Here is a 7,174-nt window from a genome sequence, read left to right on the forward strand (position 1 = left end):
GTGTGTGTGTGTGTGTGTGTGTGTGTGTGTGTGTGTGTGTGTGTGTGTAGTTTACTGTATGTGTATATGAGTATATGCTCATGCACACACTTGAGTACACAAGTGTAGAAGTCAAAGGAAGATTCTTCAGAATCTGTCTTCTCACCATGTGGCATGAACTCAGGGTGTTGGTTGTGGGGAAAGTGGGGGTTTATCCACTGAACCATCCCACCAGCCACTTTGTTTATTATCTTATTGTAACAAGACACATCTCAGAGGAACAATTTAAAGAAGGAAATGTTCTCTCCTCCCTTTCCCTCATTCTTATTTTTAAAGACAGGATCTCATGTAGCTCAGGCTGGCCTTCAACTTGCTGTGTAGCCAAAGATGACCTTAAATTTCTGATCTTCCTGCCTCTATCTCCTGAGTACTTAAATGACAGATGTGTATCACCACACCTGGGTTATACTGTGTCCTGATGAAATCCAAGGCTTTGAATTATTTGGCTTCTGTTTTTGTTTGTTTGTTTGTTTGTTTGTTTGTTTGTTTGTTTTCAGTCAGGGCCTTATGTAGCTGAGACGGGCCTCGACTTCCTGACCCTTCTGCCTCTGCCTCTCAAGTGATGGGATAACCAACTGAATCACATCCCCAGTCAGGAAACATTCTTGAGGTTGATCATCACACTGTATCACAAATCTGTAAATACACTAAAACCCAACAGACTGTACACGTTTTTGTGTGTCTAAATTAGTTTTTAAAATTGTGTGTATGGGTATGGTTGTGTGTACACTTGTGAGTGCAGGGGCTCTGTGTCCAGAGGGGACAGCAGAGCCCCTGGAGCTAGAGTCACAGGTTGCCGTGAGTTGCCATGTGGGTAATTACCAAGCCCTGCAACAACAGCACGTGCTTGTAACCACTGAGCCATGTCTCCAGCCTCCAGCCTGGGTTTTGATTCTCCAAGACTGAAAGGAAAAAGAAGTTGCCTTAAGACTTAAGCAAAAGGAAATGTGCATGCATGCACACACAAATATATAAACATAGCTTTCTCGGTTCTCTAGTGCTACTTGTATGCAGATGATCTTAGGGTGGATCACTTGGTATTGGATAACCAACTGGGAACTCTTCCCTTGGACAGACTGTTTCTCCTGTCTTAGCATTCCTTAGTTGCTTGCAGCTGTCTAGGGTTGGGGCCCTGTGAGATTTCCTCCCTTCATATTAGCATTGTATACCGGTGTTCTAGTTCTTCATGTCTTGTTTTGGCAGCCATATTGTTGAGGTATCACAGGTGAACCTTCCTGCCGTTGCTAGGAGACACCATCTCCTAGTGCATGTCCTGGTCCTCTGGCTCTTCCGCTCTTTCGGCTCTCTCTTCCACAGTGTTCCCGGAGCCCTGGGTGCAGGACTTATAATGTAGATGTTGCGAGTGGAACTGGGCACCTGTGATTAGCTGTTCTCTGTGTTTTGACTAGTTGTGGCTTTCTAGAATAGACTCCGTCTGCTGGGAAGAGAAGTTTCTTTGATGAACAGTGTGAGCTACACTTATCTGTGGATGTCAGGATCAGTATTTAGAATGCAGTTAAGAATTACCCTGGTTTAGGAAAATGGCAGTTATAAATTCTCCTGTAAGATCCATGACCTCACTAACCCAGGAAGCTGGCTATGTATGATACCAGTACAAGGTGTGACTTGGCTCTTGTTGAGAGGGCCTTGAGTTCAATTACACAATTGTTGTTTACCAGGAAGAATGAGTGTCACTGGCACTGTGGCTCATGCCTTCGATCTCAGCACTTGGGAGGCCAAGGCAGACGGGATTTTGTGAGTTCGAGGCCAGCTGCTCCACAGAGCAAGTTTCAAGACAGCCAAGGCCATTACACAGAGAATTAAAAAAAAAAAAAAAAAGTTTTAAAAGCCTAGAGAGCCTGGCAGTGGTAGCGCATGCCTTTAATCCCAGCACTTGGGAGGCAGAGGCAGGCGGATTTCTGAGTTTGAGGCCAGCCTGGTCTACAGAGTAAGTTCCAGGACAGCCAGGGCTACACAGAGAAACCCTGTCTCAAAAAAAAAAAAAAAAAAAAAAAAAAAAAAAAAAAAAAAAAAAAGTGCTGAAGAGGTGGCTCAGCAGTTAAGAACACTGACTGCTCTTCCAGAGGTCCTGAGTTCAATTCCCAGCAACCACATGGTGGCTCACAACCATCTGTAATGGGATCCAATGCCCTCTTCCCTCTTCTAGTGTGTCTGAAGACAGCTACAGTGTACTCTTATACATAAAATAAATAATTCTTTAAAAAAAAAAAGTGAGTGCCACTATTGCACCTTCTCAGATTTGTTGCTTTGCTGGCCATTGTTGCAGAGCCAGGACTCCACAGCTGGGCTATTAAGTTAACCAAGGTCTTATTTTATTTTCTGCCACTAGGGGGCTCCCATTGCAGTATTCAGGAATCTGGCGGGAAGAATGCTGCTTTCCTTTAGGAGCTCTGAAAAGGAAAACTGTATTAGTAAAGAAGAGCTGGGTGTCTCCTTTTGCTTATTTTATTGGAGGCAAGAGAAGGGAGAACTATCATAAAACTATTATGTAATTAAAATAAGCTTACAAAACCTGTAGCCATGGGTGGTCATCTGGAGACACAAGGACAGGTGGTGGCACCCAAGAGACTGAGGAAAAGTGATTGAAGATTTGAGGCTATTTCTGCATCCAGGAGGCAGAAGCAGTAGGATCTCTGTGAGTTTGAGACCATCCAGGGCTACACAGCAAAACTCTGTCTCAAAACAAACAAACAAACAAACAAATGGAAAAAAAGGAAGAAAAGAAAAAGAGGGATTAAGGTCATCATGGGTTATAGCCTAAGACCTTGCCTCAAGAAAAGAAAGAAAAACAAAAAGCTGAAGATGAGCTCAGTTGGTGGAGTGCTAGCTTAGAATCTGGGAGGTCCTGGGTTCCATCCCCAGCACCACATAAATCAGCCAAAATTGTGCACAAATGTCGCTCCAGCACCTGGAAGTAAGGACAGAAAGATCAGAAGTTCAAGGTCATTCTCGGCTCTGTTGGGAGTTTAAGACCAGCTTGGGCTATGTAAGATCCTCTTTCTCTTTTCTTCTGAGACAGGGTTCTCTGCGTAGCTCTGGCTGTCCTGAAACTTGCTCTGTAGACCAGGCTGGCCTCGAACTCAGAAATCCGCCTGCCTCTGCCTCCCCAGTGCTAGGATCAAAGGCGTGCGCCACCACTGCTCAGCTTAAGTCCCTTTCTTTTTCTTTTCTTCATTAATTTATTTATTCACTTTACATGCCAATCACTGTCCCCCTTCTGGTCCTCCCTCATATAGTCTCTTTCCCATCCGCTCTTCTCTCAGAGGGTGGAGGACTCCCTGGGTATCCCCCCTCCCCCCAGTATATACTCTTTGAATAGTGGTTCAATCTCTGAAAGCCGCCAAGAGTCCAGGTTAGTTGACTCTATTGATCTTCCTGTAAAGTTCCTATCCCCTCCAGAGCTCCCAATCCTTCCCCAAACTCTACCGTAAGACACCCTGAGCTCTGTTCAATGTTTGGTTGTGGGTCTCCACATCTGTTTCAGAGGCTGGGCGGAGTCTCTCAGAGGACAGTTATGCTAGGCTTCTGCCTGCAACCTTAACAGTGCACCACTCATAGTGTTGGGGATTGGTGCTTGACTTCTGCTAACGTTTTTCTCTTTTCTCATAGTCATCCTCTTGCTCTGTCCTCAATTTAAACATTATTTTTTTAACCTTAAAAAAAAAACTTATTTATTGGTTGGTGGCACCTTTAATCCCAGCACTGGGGAGGCAGAGCCAAGTGGATCCTCTGTGAATTTAAGGCCAGCCTGGTCTACACAGAGTTCCAGGACAGCCAGGGATACACAGAAAGATCTTGTCTCAAAAAGTGTATATTTATCATATATGTGGACATGCACATGCAATGACTTGCATTTGGAGGTCAGCCCCTTGATTTAAATATCCTGATTTTGCTTTAACTGAAAGACAAGCCTATGAAAGGAAAGACTGACTGGAGAAAAAAGACAAACAAAAGCCACAACCTGTCAAGAGACATTGTATCATTTTAGTTTTGTCTTCCTGTTTAGAAACATTGTAGTTTATTTGTGTGTTAGAAGATAGAATAACCACCTCATCTTACATACAGCAGACATGGACTGTACCTCACAGCTGGTCCTTGGGCTCTGTCTTTAGGTTTGGAGCCTAATTATGGGTTGTACACCTCAGTCTTCATCCTATGTGGTAGGTGTGGTTCTCAGTTCTCTAACAGCTAGGAATAGGCAAGTCTGGAGGTTTGAGTGACATACCCAGAGGCACACCTTAGAGTTAGAAACATTTCAGATTTTAAAGTCTTTCTTTTCTTTCCTTCCTTCCTTCCTTCCTTCCTCCCTTCCTTCCTTTCTTTCTTGTTTGTTTTTGGTTTTTATTTTGTTTTGTTTTGTTTGGCTTTGGTTTTTTTAAGACAGGGCTTCTTTGCATAGCCCTGGCCATCCTGAAACTCATTTTCTAGATCAGGCTGGCCTTGAACTCACAGAGATCTGCTTGTCTCTGCCTTCCAAGTCCTGGAATCAAGGTGTGCACCACCATACCTGGCTAAAAATTTCTTTTTTAAAGAAATACAAATCCTGTGTGTGTGGAGGTCAGAGGTCAATCTCAGGTGCCACTCCTCCACCTGGATATCTTCTTCTCCTTCTCCTTCTCCTTCTCCTTCTCCTTCTCCTTCTCCTTCTCCTTCTCCTTCTCCTTCTCCTTCTCCTTCTCCTTCTCCTTCTCCCTCTCCCTCCTCCTCCTCCTCCTCCTCCTTCTCCTTCTCCTTCTCCTTCTTCTTCTTTTTTTTTTTTTTTTTTGAGGCAGGATCTCAATATAGTTCTGGCTGCCCTGTAGTTCATTATGTAAGCCTCTAACTCCAAAGTCCTGGGACTAAAAGTGTGCTTCAACACATGAGGCCTACCTGAGGTTTTGAGACAGGGTCTCACGAGGGGACCCCATTAAGTTATACCAGTGGTTCCTAGGGAATCCTCCTTACCTCTGCCTGGCTAGCACTGGGATTTCAGATGTATGAAACCACAATTGGCTTTTCACATGGGTGCTGGGCATCCAACTGAGGCTCTCCTAGCTCCACAACTCCCGTGCCCCCACACCAGTGTTGTGGGGCGTTTACTGTAAACTATGCCCTTGTTCCCAGAAATAACGACTCTGAGGCTTTATTGTATTTACAAATTCCATGGCCATAAGCTTTAGCTTGTTCTTGGACTAGTTCTGAACTAACGTAATATCCCATTAATTCTGATGTAAGTTCTGCCATGTGGCTGGTTACCTCTGTTCAGTTTCAAGTCCTGGGACAAATTCTCCTGCTTGACTCTATCCCAGAATCCTACTGGATGTCCCACCTTCTATTCTACCCTTTCCTATAGATCATAGAGGTTTTTTTTGTTTTTGATTGACAGGTGATATATCCATACAGTACACAAGAGAGATTCTCTCTACACACCGGTTTATACAGTATTGAGGACTGAAAAGCAGGCCTTCATGGACGTTGGTCTAACACTCTGACATCTGTGCCACATACCAACTCCTCTTTCTTTCTTTCTTTCTTTCTTTCTTTCTTTCTTTCTTTCTTCCTTCCTTCCTTCCTTCCTTCCTTCCTTTCTTTCTTTCTTTCTTTACTTCTTTCTTTCTTTCTTTCTTTCTTTTTTTAAGTTTTATTTATTTATTTTATGTATGGTCGCTCTCTTCAGAAGAGCCGGGTAGTGGTGGCGCACGCCTTTAATCCCAGCACTTGGGAGGCAGAGGCAGGCAGATTTCTGAGTTCGAGGCCAGCCTGGTCTACAGAGTGAGCTCCAGGACAGCCTGGGCTACAAAGAGAAACCCTGTCTCAAAAAAACAAAAAACCAAAAACAGACACACCAGAAGAGTGAGCCCATTACAGATGATCATGAGCCACCATGTGGTTGGTGGCAATTAATCCCAGGACCTCTGGAAGAGCAGCCAGTGCTCTTAACCACTGAGCCATCTCTCCAGCTCCCAACTCCTCTTTTCTTCTTTCTTTCTTTCTTCTTTCTTTTTTTTTTTTTTTGGGGGGGGGGTTTCGAGACAGGGTTTCTCTGTGTAGCTCTGGCTGTCCTGGAACTCACTCTGTAGACCAGGCTGGCCTCGAACTCAGAAATCCGCCTGTCTCTGCCTCCCAAGTGCTGGGATTAAAGGCGTGTGCCACTACTGCCTGGCCCAACCCCTCTTTCTTAAGACAGGGATGTATGTAGTCCAAGCTGGCCTTCAACTTACTAAGTATCCGAGATGGGCCTCACCATCCCATGTTTCTTCCTCTTCCCTTGAGTGCTGGGGTGACAGGAGTGCTCCCCAGCACCTGACTACAAACCTCTCACTTTTAGCACTGAATAATATTGCTTTGGATGAGCTGGGTTTCTAGAGTCTTAAAAGCAGCTCCACCTCGGCAGCTCACTCACACATTTTATTCTTATTCCTTCATTTGGGAAAAGGCTAAAAATATCAACATGCCCGACCTTACTAAGAATTGGGTTTTAAAAAAGCTATTGAGCTGGAAAATGACAATCATTTTTAAATCTCTCTCTCTCTCTCTCTCTCTCTCTCTCTCTCTCTGTGTGTGTGTGTGTGTGTGTGTGTGTGCAAATGTGAGGGAGTGACTGTGGAAGCTAGGAGTGGATCTCAGGTGTCTTCTTCCTCAGTTACTCTCTACTTCATGTTTTATTAATATTGCTACATTATTATAACATTATTTAAATATAAGTAAAATAATATATTGCTTTAATTTTATGTGTATCAGTGTTTGTCCTTATGGATGTATGTGCATGCCACGTGAAGACCAGAGAAGGGTATCAGATTCCCTGGAACTGGAGTTACAGAGGTTGTGAGACTCCATATGATTTTTAGGAACCAAACCACGGTCCTCTGTGAGGGCAGTGAATGTCCTTAACTAATGAGGCTTCTCTCTAACCTCACCCACCTTAGCTCTTTGAGATATCTCAATGATCCCAGAGTGCATCAATCCGGCTAAACCAGGATGGCTAGTGAGCCTAAAAACCCCCTAGCTCTGCTTCCACCAACCACCAAATGATAGCGTTACAAACACACGCTTTCACATTTTATGTAGTTTCTGGGGATTGAACTCAGGTCCTTACACTTGTACATCAAGCACTTTCCCAAACAACCCAACTCCT

This window comes from Grammomys surdaster, unplaced genomic scaffold (assembly GCF_004785775.1).
Source record: "Grammomys surdaster isolate TR1022 unplaced genomic scaffold, NIH_TR_1.0 362, whole genome shotgun sequence".
NCBI lineage: Eukaryota > Metazoa > Chordata > Mammalia > Rodentia > Muridae > Grammomys > Grammomys surdaster.